Raw genomic sequence first — 15520 nt, 5'->3', positions numbered from 1 at the left:
CGCATGGCATGCTTTCGCTGTAAAGCCTATTGTAAATCGAACAGTGCAGTTAGATTAACAAGAATTGAAGCTTTTAACTGATATAAGACACATGTATGTACCTAAATGTTTAATATCCATATTTTTTATGATTATTTATTTGAATTGCGCGCCCTCCAATTTCACTGGAAGTTGTCGACAGGTGTCCCTCTGGCGGGACACCTAGCTGTTAAGTACATGTAATTTTGTCCTTGAAACATTTAATTGAAATACTGTAGAATTCCATTAATTATTTTGGAGGACTAAGGACTAATTCATAAGGTGGAATCCTATTACACCGTCTCCGATGTTCGTCGTGTGTGGCAGGGCTTGCAGACGATAACAGATTACAAAGAGAAGCCCAGCCGTGAGATGCACAGTGATACAGAACTCCCAAACAAGTCAAATGCCTTGTATGCTTGCTTCGAGGAATACAACACTGAGTCTGCATGAAAGCCCATGTGGTTCTGGATGACTCTATGATTTCTCTCTCCGTGGCCGATGTGAGTAAAACCTTTACACAGATTAACACTCGCAAGGCCACCGGGCCAGACGGAATACCAGGGTGCGTTCTCAATCATGCGCAGATCAGCTTGCAAGTGTCTTTACGGACATTTCCGATCTCTCCTTGTCCCAGTCTGTAATCCCAACATGTATCATTATGACCACCATTGTCCCTGTTCCCAAGAACTCCAAGGTAACCTGCCTAAATGACTATAACCCTGTAGCACTCACATCTGTAATTATGAAGTGCTTTGAAAGTCATCATCCCAGACACCCTGGACCCAATTTGAATACCGCCCCAACAGATCCACAGATGATGCAATCTCAATTGCACTTCACAGTGCCCTCTCCCATCTGTACAAAGGGGAAATAACAATGTGACCCTGGGACTGAACACCTCCCTCTGCAACTGGATCATAGACTTGCTGATGGGTCAGTCCCAGGTGGTGAGGGTAGGCAACAACACCAGCTCCACACTGATAATCAACACGGGGGCCCCTCAGGGGTGTGTGCTTAGTTCCCTCCTGTAGTCCCTGTTCACCCATGACTGCTTGGCCATGCACGACTCCACCACCACCATCAAGTTTGCTGACACGATGGCAATGAGACAGCCTACAGGAAGGAGGGCAGTAAGACCAAGGAGCTGATCTTGAACTACAGGAGAAAAAGAGGAGAGCGTGCCCCCATCCACATCGACAGGGCTGTGGTGGAGCGGGTCAAGAGCGTCAAGTTTCTTGGGTCTTAACATGGTTCACACACATCTGCACAGTCATGAAGAGGGCACGACGACGCCTTGTCCCCCACAGGAGGCTGAAAAGATTGGTCATGGGCCCTCGTTTCCTCAAAATATTATACAGCTACACACGAAAGCATCTTGACTGTCTGCATCACCGCTTGGTAAGCCAAATGCACCTCCCTCAACTGCAAAGAGCGGTGCGGACAGGCTATTACATCACTGGAGCCAATATCCATGCCATCCAGGACCACTATTTATTTATTTATTTTACCTCTCTCTTAAGAACAACTTCTTATTTTCAATGATGGCCTAGGAACAGTGGGTTAACTGCCTGCTCAGGGGCAGAACGACAGATTTGTACCTTGTCAGCTCAGGGGTTTGAACTTGCAACCTTCCGGTTACTAGTCCAACGCTCTAATCACTAGGCTACCCTGCCATCCAGAGGAAGGTTAGAGGAAGGCCAAATGTCAAAACACTCCAGGCACCGAAACCATAGACAGTTCACTCTGCTACCGTTCAGCAAATAGCACCGGAGCATCAGCTTTCGGACCAACAGGCTGCGAGACACCTTCTACCCCCAAGCCATATGACTGCTAAATAGAAATACATCTGCAAAGTAGTTCATTAAATGGTTACCCGGATTATCTGCACTGACCCTATCTTGCATTGACTCTATGCACGCTCACAAGACTATACAGTATATACACATTATATACACACACACTACACTGACACTCTCACACACATTCACATACAGTCTTGTACAGCTAACCTTGTGGGGACACACAATTCAGTCCCATTCAAAATCCTATTTTTCCTAACCCCTAACCCTAACTCGTACTCTTACCCTAACCTTACCCTAGCCAAAAACATAATCTGACCCCTAACCCTAGCTCCTAACCCTAACCCTTAATGTAATTCTAACCCTAACACTAATTTCCCCTGTTGGTCAAATTTAGTTTGTTTACTATTCTCAAGACAAATAAAATCTAATTCTATTAGTCACATGCCCCGAATACAACAGGTGTAGTAGACCTTACAGTGATATGCTTACTGACAAGCCCCTAACCAACAATGCAGTTTAAAACACATGAATATGAATAAGAATAAGAAATCAAAAGAAAAAGTAATTAAAGAGCAGCAGTAAAATAACAATAGCAAGACTATATACAGGGGATTCCGGTACAGAGTCAATGTGCAGGGGCACCGGTTAGTCAAGGTAATTGAGGTAATATGTACATTTTGGTAGAGTTATTAAAGTGACTTTGCATAGATAATAACAGAGAGTAGCGGTGGCATAAAAGAGGAGGTGGGGGGGTGAGCAATGCAAATAGTCTGGGCAGCCATTTGATTAGATGGCTTGGGGGTAGAAGCTGTTTAGAAGCCTCTTGGACCTAGACTTGGCACTCCGGTACCGCTTGCCGTGTTGTAGCAGAGAGAACAGTCTATGACTTGGGTGGCTGGCATCTTTGGCAATTTTTAGGGCCTTCCTCTGACACCGCCTGGTATAGAGGTCCTGGATGGCAGGAAACTTGGCCCCATGTACTGGGCTGTACGCATTACCCTCTGTAGTGCCCTGCGGTCGGAGGCCGAGCATTTGCCATACCAGTCAGGAAGCTCTCGATGGTGCAGCTTATTGAAACTTTTGAGGATCTGAGGACCCATGCTAAATCTTTTCAGTCTCCTGAGTAGGTTTGTCGTTACCTCTTCACTACTGTGCTTGGACAATGTTCGTTTTTTGGTGATGTGGACACCAAGGAACTTGAAGGACTTCTGGTCCCCACAAGAATAGTTAAACATGTTCACTACACACACACACACACACACACACACACACACACACACACACACACACACACACACACACACACACACACACACACACACACACACACACACACACACACACACACACACACACACACACACACACACACACACACACACACACACACACACACACACACACAAACTAGATGATTACCTCAAGGATTACTTTTAAATTCAGAAAGGATGTTTGCGGGAAAAAAATATTTTACACTTCTCTGTTTTCTCAATGACATTCAAATTAGCAATGACAAAAGGCGCAAAGTTAGGTATGTTCCACCTGAGTGAGTCTGACCACAAGTCAGAGACCAAATGCGTTTGATGGATTGCGGGAAAAGAGCAGGAATATAGTTTTGTACACACCAACACAAAACAAACAAATATAAACACGCATGCCAAAACAACACAAACATACATACACAGGTTGGGGAGTAACGGATTACATGCAGGAATATGCTTTTGTAGGCTACAGTCCAAGCTATGTCTTCCAATGGTGCGACTGCTGTCGGTATCCAAACATTATCCAAACTGAATAAACGCTTGGAGGTAAGAATGACAGCAGTGGTGTAGTCTATAGCGATACGGATATCACTTATTATTGTTATCTACATAGCGCATTGATGTGAATCACACTGCTGCTCTCTCATTTAGCTATTTGCACCTTACATATTGTGGTTGTTGCGGATGGCTGTTCACAAATCTAAATGTGTTTGAATGTATTTGAACCCAATAATGGTTGAATTCTAGAAGTTTAGCCTGCCTATCAATCATTGTTTTTGAAACCAGTGGACAGCCAGTGAAAAATGTGTTCTTGCAACAGCTGCATTGTGCGGATCCCAGCCTATGGAACAAAACTGGGGTTTTTATTGCTCAATCTAATGATTATAAACCCCAAAAATCCATAGGCCTAATGGACACATGCTCAAACTTGCTACATCCATTTTCAGATTTATAAATTATATACATATCCATAGATTCTTGAAGAATAAAATGTATAAATGCCCCGTGAGCTAATTTCAACTGTCACACTCCATGAGAACCCAAAATATAATCTTGTTTTTCTCCAACGTTTGAAAACATTGTAAATGTGAACAATGTTTTTTTAAATCATGGATGGTCAGTCATTGTATCCATAGCGCTGTCTATTAATCTGAGCGTGGTTACATTTCTCCAGGCCTTATCCCTCAGCTTTTTACCAAAACAGAGGCGGTGTAACGGAGACGCTGGGAGTCGAGAAGCAGGTGGTGAGTTTAATAATGCAATAAACATGGCCCAATACAAACCAAAAGTAGCGTCTGGGCATGAAACACATAACCAATACTGCCTGGGAATGAAACTAAGGGAGATACAGAATACAGGGGAGGTCATTAGTGAAGTGATGACGTCCAGGTGTGTCTCATAATGAGGCACAGGTCCACGTAACGAGGTTGCCAACTGTGCGTAATGATGGTTGTGAGGACCAGTGGTTCGTAAAACAGCAACGTCAAGCGCCGGAGAGGGGGAACTGGAGTAGAGGCGAGGCGAGGTGTTATTGTTTGTTCTGTGGACTTGCCCTTTAAACAGCTGCATATTATCAAGATATCAAAGTGTCCCCAACAAAACGTTTAACCATAGGCCTATAGCAAATGCAACATATGGCATTCATTTTTCACGTGTAAATAGCACTTTTCAGTAGTGCTCAAAGCATGCCATTCTATGAGTGCAGCATTTATTTTTCAACTCGAATCAATGAGCTCAATCAGTCCTCCATGCCAACAAAATAATAAACAACAGAGTAGGGCTGGCTAATAAGTCCTTAGTTTTGAGGTTAAGTATTGAAAATCTAATTTTATTGGTCACATACACATGTTTAGCGAATGTAATTATGTAGTGAAACGCTTGTGTATTTAGCTCCAACAGTAATATCAAACAAGGAATATCTAACCATTTCACAACAATACACACATCTAAATTAAAGAAATGGAATTAAGAATATATAAATATTTGGATTAGCAATGTCGGAGCGGCATAGACTAAAATACAGTAGAATAGAATACAGTATATACATATGATGAGTAATGCAAAATATGTAAACATTATTAAAGTGACTAGTTTTCCATTATTAAAGTGGGCAGTGATTTAAAGTCTATGTATATAGGGAAGCAGCCTCTAAGGTGCTAGTGATGGCTATTTAGTCTGACGGCCTTGAGATAGCTGTTTTTCAGTCTGTTGGTCCCAGCTTTGATGCACCTGTACTGACTTCGCCTTCTGGATGATAGCGGGTTGAACATGCAGTGGCTCAGGTGGTTGTTGTCCTTGATGATATTTTTGGCTTCCTGTGACATTGGGTGCTGTCGGTGTCCTGTGGGGGCAGGTAGTTTGCCCCCGGTGATGAGTTGGGCAAACCAAACCACCCTCTGGAGAGTCGTACCAGGCGGTGATACAGCCCGACAGTATGCTCTCAATTGTGCATCTGTAAAAGTTTGAGGGTTTTAGGTGCCAAGACAAATTTCTTCAGCCTCCAGTTGCACCTTCTTCACCACACTGCGGGTGGACCATTTCCGTTTGTCAGTGATGTGTACGCCGAGGAACTTGAAGCTTTCCACCTTTTCCACTGAGGTCCCGTCGATGTGGATAGGGGGGTGCTCCCTCTGCTGTTTGATCGGGTTCAAGTCTGGGCTCTGGCTGGGCCACTCAAGGACATTTAGTGACTTGTCCCGAAGCCACTCCTGCTTTGTCTTGGCTGTGTGCTTAGGGTCGTTGTCCTGTTGGAAGGTAAACCTTCACTCCAGTTTGAGTTCCTGAATGCTCTGGAGCAGGTTTTCATCAAGGATCTCTCTGTACTTTACTCTGTTCATCTTTCCCTCGATCCTAACTAGTCTCCCAGTGCCTGCCGTTGAAAAACATTCCCACAGCATGATGCTGCCACCACCATGCTTCACTCTAGGGAGGGTGCCAGGTTTCCTGCAGACGCGATGCTTGGCATTCAGGACAAAGAGTTCTAGCTTGGTTTCCCCAGACCAGAGAATCATGTTTCGCATGGTCTGAGAGTCCTTTAGGTGCCTTTTCTCAAACTCCAAGCGGGCTGTCATGTGCCTTTTACTGAGGAGGGGCTTCCGTCTGGCCACTTCACCATAAAGACCTGATTGCTGGAGTGCTGCACTGAGCAACTCTGGAGCTCTGTCAGAGTGACCATCGGGTTCTTGGTCACCTCTTTGACCAAGGCCCTTCTCCCCCGATTGCTCAGATTGGCCGGAAGGCCAGTTCTAGCTCTTGGTGGTTCCAAACTTCTTCCATTTAAGAATTGTCATGGAAGCTCGTAAGAATTAGTAGAGACTTGGATAATTCTTGAAGCAATCAAACTTTAATATGATATAAATTATTTATTATTATAATAGAGCTGGTCAACGACCCACCCATAGGTGATTATTTGAGAGCCCAGAAAAAGATGAGGTCTTATATAGTGGACCTAAAAATGCTTAGTCATGGCTGGTTCCACCCCTCTCCGGCAAATCAGGGCATCATAACCTACCTTGTTTTACTCCTCGAGTCTTACTTACTTTAATCATTTTTAATAATTGTGTTTATTATGTTTAGTTGTTACTCCTCTCTGTTCAAGCCAGCTTCTGTCCTCTTCATATCTCCACACAGCTGTGGCCTTGGAAGAAAGTAAAAGACAGGATGGACTGAAATACTGTGGTCACTCTCAGAGGCTTTTTGTCTTGACCGTGTGACTAAGTTGAACACAGGCGGAGTGGGAAAAAAACAGCTCCTTCTTACAAGACCTTCAAACAGATAGTGGACATGCACAGGGTTAAGGCTCATACAGCGCATGTGCATAAGAAAGTTGAGCATTAAGAACTATTAAAGTAATTCTTCATTACATTGTCTCTGCTATACAAGCTTAAAGAGTTTATACAGAATTTGAAGGGGACTTTCAATGCTGCAGACATTTTTTGGTACCCTTCCTCACATCTGTGCCTCAACGCAATCTTGTCTCTTGGCTTGGTTTTTGCTCTGACATGCACTGTCAACTGTGGGATCTAATATGGACAGGTGTGTGCCTTTCCAAGTCATGCCCAATCAATTGAATTTACCACAGATGGACTCCAAGTTGTAGAAACATCTCAAGGATGATCAATGGAAACATGATACACCTGAGCTCAATTTCGAGTCTCAGAGCAAAAGGTACGAATACTTACTTCAATAAGGTATCAGATTTTTGTTTATAAATCCATTTGCAAAACATTTCTAAAGACCTGTTTTTGCTTTGTCATTCTGGGGTATTGTGTGTAGATTGATGAGGAAAACAATTTAATACATTGTATGATAACGTAACAAAATGTGGAAAAAGGGAAGGGGTCTGAATACTTCCCGAATGCACTGTATACACAACATTTAAAACTGTCAGCTGTACACATCAGCATATTTGTCAGGTAAGTAAAGCATGTTGTTTACATAATTAATTGTATTATTTCTTTCCATTTTGTATGGTTAATGCAATAATTGCACTAATCATTTCCCCCGCATTTTTCCAGACTGCAGATGGACAAGTAGTAGACCAATCACACTTGTGATGCTTGCACAGTGAATTCCTGCTGTGGAGATATTCTTTTGAACCAGAAATGCAGCAAATCCCATTTGACCTCTTGCTTCTAGCAGTAGAGTTGATGCTACCAGATTTTTATTCTGTTTAATTTCAAACAATATGTTTTAAATCGGATTAAACGAAAAGTTAAAATGAGCACCATAATAACTTCCTGAGTATACCTGCCTTCAGAAAATCTTCATACCCTTTGACTTAATCCACATTTTGTTTCAGCCTGAATTTAAAATGGATTAAATACTTTTACTCATCTACACACAATATCCCATAATGACAGTGAAAACACGTTTCCAGAAATGTTTGCAAATTTATTGAAAACGAGATACAGAAATATAATTTACATACGTATTCACACCCTTGAGTCAATAATACATGTTAGTCACATTTAGCAGTGATTACAGCTGTGAGTCTTTCTGGGTAAGTCAGAACTGGGAAGAGTGTTCCGGGCATACTCCACCCAGACCGGTTGACGTCTCCAGGTAGTGGGGTTGGTTGAGACCAGGCACCTTAAGGTGGTCTCCAGGCCTTGGTTGGCTCGCTCCAACTGACCGTTAGTTTGGTGATGAAATCTGGGTGACAGGCCGACGACCCAATAAGGGTGCAGAATGCCTTCCAGAACTGGGACGAGAACTGAGGACCCTGATCGGAGACCATGTCTACTGGGAGTCCATGGATCGGGAATACATGCTGCACCATAAGCTGGACCATCTCCTTTAGCAGAAGGTCGTTTGGGGAGAGGGATGAAATGGGCGGCCTTGGAGAACCGGTCAACTACCATCAGAATGACAGTGTTGCCATCAGACGGAGGGAGCCCAGTGACAAAGTCCAGAGATATGAGTCCAGGGACGATGAGGAATCAGTAGTGGCTGCAGGAGGCCAGAAGAAGCTTGCCATGGAGTCTTGTTTTGAGCACACAGAGTGCATGCGGTGACGAAGGCAGAGACGTCAGGAACCATGGTGGGCTGCCAGCAAAGTTGTCGAAGGAAGGCTAGTGTACGACGGGACCCTGGATGACAGGTCAGCCTGGAGGAATGAGCCCATTCCAGGACCCAGGACCGGACTGGGTTAGGGACAAACAGCCGGTTAGCCAGGTCCCCTTCAGGTCCAGGCTGGGAGTGTTCCCAACATCATAGTTCCTCTCAGCAGGATTGAGACGATGGGACAGGAAGGCAAGATTGCTGGGACAGGATGACCCCCACTCCGACATCTGAAGCATCCACTTCCACCACAAATTGACGCTAGGGGTCCAGATGGATGAGGATGGGTGCTGTTGTGAACTGATGCTTCAGGTCCACAAAGGCTTTGTCGACAGCTGGAGAACATTGGAACGGTACCTTGGGAGAGGTGAGTGCAGAGAGGGGGAACGCCAGGTTGCTGTAATCCCGAATGAAACGTCAGTATAAGTTTGCAAAACCAAGTAACCATTGCAACTGCACCCTGGACGTTGATTGAGGCCAATCCACCACTGCTTTCACCTTTGCAGGATTCATCTGGACATTGCCTTCAGCAATGACATATCCCAGAAAGGTGAAAGTAGAGCAGTGGAACTCATACTTCTCGGCTTTCACAAACAATTCATTCTCCAGGAGGCGCAGAAGGACCTGTCTGACATGGAGTACATGTTCTTGGGCAGATTGGGGAAAAAAACAGGATGTCGTCCAGGTAGACGAAGCACATCATTGACCCTTGCCTGGAAGACAGCAGGGGCGTTGATGAGTCCAAATGGCATGACCTGGTACTCATAATGTCCACTGGCTGTGTTGAAGGCTGTCTTCCACTCATCCCTCTCTCATATCTGAACCAGGTGGTAGGTATTCTGGAGGTCCAATTTGGAAAACATGGTAGCCCCCTGGAGAGGTTCAAACCCCGAGGAGAGGAGAGGTATGGGGTAACTATTTTTGACCGTGATATCGTTAAGTCCCCGGTAGTCAATGCACGGGCGCAGGGTCTTGTCCTACTCCACAAAGAAAAACCCTGCACTGGCAGGTAATGCAGACGGATGGACGGCCTAAGACTCTTCTATGTACTCCTCCATAGCAATGATCTCTGGTCCGGACAGAGAGTACAACCGACCCAGAGGTGGTGTAGTGCCTGGGAGAAGATCAATGGCATAATCATAAGGACGGTGCGGGGGAAGGGAAGTAGCAGGTGCCTTGCTAAACACTTCCAGGAGGTCATGGTATTCCATGGGGATAACAGAGACATCCACAGTCTTGCTAACCTCCCGAGGAAGATGACTAGGGGAAGGCTGTGCTGCTTGAAAGCAAAATGGGCTCCAGCCCAGGATGGAGCTTGTGGTCCAGTCAATCACAGGATAGTGCTTTTGGAGCAATAGTGGCATCCATTACACTCTCATCAGCCCCAGAATCAATGAGCACTCGGAGAGACTTAGATTGGTCTCCCCACAGCACAAGCAAAAAAAAAGAGTATGCGAGTGATGGGTATTAGGGAACTCCCAGTCTGACTCACCATAGTACTGGTACCCACTAGGGACAAGGGTTTCCTAATAGGGCAGGTAGCTATAAAATGTCCTGCCCCTCCACAGTACAGACAACAGTTATTATTCATCCTCCGTGAGCGCTCCCAAACTGGTAGCCTAATTCTTCCCAACTGCATAGGCTCTCCTCTCCTTGTCCGATTCAAGCACTGGATAGTCAACCACTAGGATCTGGGACAATCACACACATCACAGCACCAATCACCCTCACCGTAGAATCCATACATCAAGAAAGCCTTCCCTTCCTCATCATCAGTGCACCAGTACACAAGATCACCGACTCGGCACCCAAATGCTGAAATAACTGCTTTTCCTTTCCCTGTGGTTCCACATCAGTTGACAATCCTGTGGTTGCCCTTCAGCCCAATATGCCGGAGGTATACCTGGATATTTTGGAGTTTTTTTCCAAGACCCACGTCACCTGGTGCGGCAGGGTAGCCTAGTGGTTAGAGCATTAGGCTAGTAACTGTAAGGTTGCAAATTCAAATCTCCGAGCTGACAAGGTACACATCTGTCATTCTGCCCCTGGGGTCCTTCTGTAGCTCAGTTGGTAGAGCATGGCGCTTGTAACGCCAGGGTAGTGGGTTCGATCCCCGGGACCACCCATACGTAGAATGTATGCACACATGACTGTAAGTCGCTTTGGATAAAAGCGTCTGCTAAATGGCATATATTATATTATTATATTATTATTATTATATATTAACAAGGCAGTTAACCCACTGTTCCTAGGCAGTCATTGAAAAATAAGAATTTGTTCTTAACTGACTTGCCTAGTTAAATAAAGGTAAAATAAAATTTAAATTAAAAAACCTCTCTCCCTCTTCATCGCCCCTGAGACTGTGCAATCAACCTGCTTGCAGGCTCTGCACCTCCGCACGGCTGCATCTACCCTCTGTCGGTGGCTGAAATCAAGGCTATGGAGGAGTACATCCAGGAGGCTCTCCAGTAGGGTTTCAGTCACAAGTCCACCTCCCATGAATCGGCAGGCTTCTTCTTCATGGCCAAGAAGGACAGGGTTGCGCCCATGCATTGATTACAGAAATCTAAATTCCATCACCACGAAGTACCGCTACCCTCTCCCGTTGGTGCCGGCCATGATTGAACAGCTCCGCGGGGCCCATTACTTTTTACTTTTAAGTTGGACCTGCAGAGTGCCTACAATTTGATCTGTATCCGTGAGAGGGATGAATGGAAGACGGCCTTCAGCACAATGTCTGGTCACTACAAGTATTTTGTGATGCATTTTGGATTAGCCAATGCTCCGTCAGTGTGCCATGCATTCATCAACAAGGTGTTCCGGGACATGCTTGGATGCCCGGTGATTGTGTGTTTATAGATGCAATCCTAGTCTACTCTGCTACCTTGGAGGATCACATCGCTCAAGTCCGGGAGCTCCTGGCAGTGAAGTTGGCATTGGAGGAGTGGAGACACTGGCTGGAGAGCACCCAGGACCCATTTTTCATCCTCACCGACCATCGGAACCTGGAGTATATACGGACAAGTGAGGTGACTGAACCAGTGCCAAGCCAGGTGCGTCCTTTTATTCACCAGACTTGATTTCACGCTGACATATCGTCCAGGTTAAATAAACATCAAAGCCGATGCCCTGTCCCGTCTCTACGATTCAGGAGAGGTTCCTGTCTTGAGTGCACCCATAATTCCGCCCTCTCGGTTCGTAGACCCCATTCTCTGGGACGTAGATATAGACATTCACCAGGCCCTGGAGAGGAAACCCGCACCTGCTAGCTGTCCTCCTGAGTGCACCTACGTTCCCACGGGGATAAGGGATCGGCTGTTGACCTGGCCGCAAACAGCTGCAGGGATGCCAGCTAGTCACCTTTCGTCCAAATTCACCATTTTGAATCCAAAATAGGTGACCTACGTGATTCGCGTAGATCCAATGAGAAATGATTGGGGGGAGGGGGGTTGGATCACTACTGACTGTAAGTGAACGAGTGATGCACATTTGGAGCAATACTGGTTGTATCCAAGGCTCATCCAATCGTTCCCATAACAGCATTCAGTGCAGCATGCAACTGAAAAAAGAAGAGACAACCAACTTACTGGTTATAGCATTAGCGTGCACTCTGGCTAGGCAGCTTGCCATTTACAGCAGTAGGTCCCCTGGACGATAATGAAGAGGTAATGTTAGGTGAGAAGCCTGACCACGGAGACGGGGTGAGAAGGCGATGAAGCATACTTAATGAGCTGTAACCCGAAAAACAACTGGCATTATGAAAGTTTGAGGTGAGGGAGAAAGTGTGGTGGAACAAGTCAACTTCTCCGTTAGCCAGCCAGAGAAACGTTGAGCAACATTAACCTCTTGGTCCTACCTGGCACGCAGGCGTCCCATCTAGAGCTCTGGAAATGCAAATGCGCTACGCTAAATGCTAATAGTATTAGTTAAAACTCAAACGTTCATTAAAATACACATGCAGGGTATTGAATTAAAGCTACACTCGTTGTGAATCCAGGCAACAAGTCAGATTTTTAAAATGCTTTTCGGCGAAAGCATGAGAAGCTATTATCTGATAGCATGTAACACCCCAAAAGACCCGCAGGGGACGTAAACAAAATAATTAGCATAGTCGTCGCTACACAAACCGCACAAATAAAATATAAAACATTCATTACCTTTGACCATCTTCTTTGTTGGCACTCCTAGATGTCCCATAATCACTATTGGGTCTTTTTTTCGATTAAATCGGTCCATATATAGCCTAGATATCGATCTATGAAGACTGTGTGATAAACGGAAAAAATAGCGTTTCATAACGTAACGTCATTTTTTTAAATTCAAAAAGTCGACGATAAACTTTCACAAAACACTTCGAAATACTTTTGTAATGCAACTTTAGGTATTAGTACACGTTAATAAGCGATAAAATTCATCAGGAGGCGATGTCAATTCTATAGGTGTCTGTTTCGAAAAAATGTCTTGGAGAGAGCTCGACCAAAACATCCGGTCGGTTAGACCAAGAATCAATTGCGAATCAAATGACAAGACTCTAGACAACGTGTGGAAGCTGTAGGCACTGCAACCTCGGCCTCATTTAATTCGATTCACTTTGAACAATTCCTTGAAGTCGCGGATGGATATTTTTTTCCATTTTCAGTAATCAGATATTCCTGCACTTTTCGATGAAACGCACGTTCTGTTATAGTCACAGCCGTGATTTAACCAGTTTTATAAACGTCTGAGTGTTTTCTATCCACACATACTAATCATATGCATATACTATATTCCTGGCCTGAGTAGCAGGGCGCTGAAATGTTGCGCGATTTTTAACAGAATGTTCGAAAAAGTAGAGGGTCGACTTAACAGGTTAACCAATCAAATAATTGCGTTTATGATGTGAAAATTAGCTTGCTAATCAAGTCAGAAAGCTAACATTACTGAGCTAACGTTACAACATCAGATAACATTAGCTAACATTAGTAGCCTAACCAATTCGCTATAGTATTAACTGGTATTCAACTTCTTGCCGTTCCTCAAGTTATAACATGTTAGTTGCTTACTGGAACCTGTCAATCTGTGTGAAACTAGTTAACTAACGAACTAACCACTATCTGTTAACTAATGTTTTCTCTCTACAGAATGAGAGAATTAGGTGAAAATGAGACATTGCTTGTTAAACAAGTGGATTCAGGGATCAAGAGTAGCTGGAGTTGGGCCTGGCTTAAGCTGGCCACTATAGAGGTGAAAGGAACACCACACACTTTCTCACTTTTTCAATACAGTGGATACAAAGGTGTATGCCAGGTGTACTCTCTGCCTGAAAGAGATCAAGTATGCCAACAAAGGGTATCATGCTCTGCTGGCACATTGTAGAACAGATATCCACAGGCAGAATGTGAATAATGTGCAATGTAGCGCAAAGCTTTTTGTTTTTGTTGTGTTGAACTTGACAGTAACACGTGTATGAGGGGGATTATAATTGTTTTTACTCAGTGAACGTTATTTTTGCACACATGTAGCCTTGTGATCAATGTCTACTATAGTGGCCACTATAGTGTTAGAGTTGCGTCAATTCGAATCTGGTATCAGGATAAATATGACAATGAGTCACCGATTGTATACTATGTATTTTTTATTAGCTAAGCAATAAGTGGTAAATGCAATTTTCGTATATACGGGCTCTCTGTCCCACCTCGCAGGGCAAAACAGAGAACTGACAAGATGTATATAAACAGTATTCTTTATACTGTGATAGACAGTTCCAACCCATCTGTTGGCCTATCACAGTAGAGACTGGGCGTGGTTTAAACTTGCTCAGCCTATTGCAGGCGCTCAGGTGGGTCCCCGCCTCTTGGCGCTTCTGTCGATAGATGTAACTGTTGCTGTGAAGAACATCCATGTGCTCATGCTCCATACCGTTATCTCGCACCTGGCTCCTGTTGTCTAACAAAAGACCGCAACACCCTGCTCTGAATGTGCCTCTACCCAACTCATTGAACAGTTCCTGTCTTCTGTATTTTTCCATCATGAGAAAGGCCCATGGCCTTGAAACTGTTAACAATGTTTCAAGTCAACTATGTTGCATAACACATACATACATCCACACAAGCCAACAGCAGATAATATTCAATCACACATATGGTAATATATAGTGCATAACACAGAAACCTCATAATAGTAGAACAAAAATAGAATGCCTGTTTGTTTCATTCTATTTCTACTTTGGGATAGGGGGTGGTATTTTGAGTTAGTTCTCTTATATACTGCTTTCAGACACATTGCGTAGGCATTATTGAGCTTATTCATCATTCATAATGAATTTATCATTAACAATTGGTTCATTCGTGTGACAGACCAATACCTCACGAGGCTTCTCTCAAGCTGAGACCTTGAAACTGAGATATCCCTTTCTCAAAACAAGGTTCTGGGCATACTGCCAAATTGCAGATACTGATAGTGAGGATTCATTCAATCAGTCACTTGCACGAACACAGAAATTGGTTATTAGAAAAGCACAAACATAGAACACAGAAATTTGTTATCACTCAATCCATGATAATTATCAATACATTTGAACCTTTTCCCACGTGAGTCCCAAATATCTCTAACGGACAGAGATAGTGACTTTGTCCTTGACACGTATCTCACCAGTATCTCTACCTGCACATGACCAAAATTGTCATTATTAGCCTACCTCCTCATGCCTTTTGCACACAATGTATATAGACTCTTTTTTTCTACTGTGTCATTGACTTGTTTATTGTTTACTCCATGTGTAACTCTGTGTTGTTGTCTGTTCACACTGCTATGCTTTATCTTGGCCAGGTCGCAGTTGTAAATGAGAACTTGTTCTCAACTAGCCTACCTGGTTAAATAAAGGTGAAATAAAAA

This window comes from Oncorhynchus keta, chromosome 19 (genome assembly GCF_023373465.1).
Source record: "Oncorhynchus keta strain PuntledgeMale-10-30-2019 chromosome 19, Oket_V2, whole genome shotgun sequence".
In the NCBI taxonomy this organism is placed as follows: Eukaryota; Metazoa; Chordata; class Actinopteri; order Salmoniformes; family Salmonidae; genus Oncorhynchus; species Oncorhynchus keta.
The sequence above is the reverse complement of the archived record's forward strand: the minus strand, read 5'-3'. Positions refer to the sequence as shown.